Source organism: Colobus angolensis, unplaced genomic scaffold (assembly GCF_000951035.1).
Source record: "Colobus angolensis palliatus isolate OR3802 unplaced genomic scaffold, Cang.pa_1.0 Scaffold184, whole genome shotgun sequence".
In the NCBI taxonomy this organism is placed as follows: Eukaryota; Metazoa; Chordata; class Mammalia; order Primates; family Cercopithecidae; genus Colobus; species Colobus angolensis.
In genome coordinates this window covers 1,696,804-1,697,159 of record NW_012114977.1, presented here as the reverse complement: position 1 = coordinate 1,697,159, position 356 = coordinate 1,696,804, and positions in this window count along the sequence as shown.

Below are 356 nucleotides of genomic sequence, written 5' to 3'. Positions count from 1 at the left end.
CTCTACTAAAAATACAAAAATTAGCCAGGCATGGTGGCAGGCGCCTGTAGTCTCAGCTACTCAGGAGGTTGAGATGGGAGAATTGCTCGAACCCGGCAAGGGTAGGTTGCAGTGAGCCGAGACCGCACCAGTGCACTCCAGCCTAAGTGACAGAGCGAGATTCTGTCTCTAACAACAACAACAAAATATTCCTGGGTTGTAATGTTGGCAAGACGTTCATTTACATTTTTAAAAGATTTAGATACATATCAAAGGCACAAAATAAGTTATTTATATTACAAGGTTTATCAAGGAAATACTCTTTAAAAGAGAGGAGAAAAGGTTAATTTACCTTTTGGCCAAATAAGATAAATTTA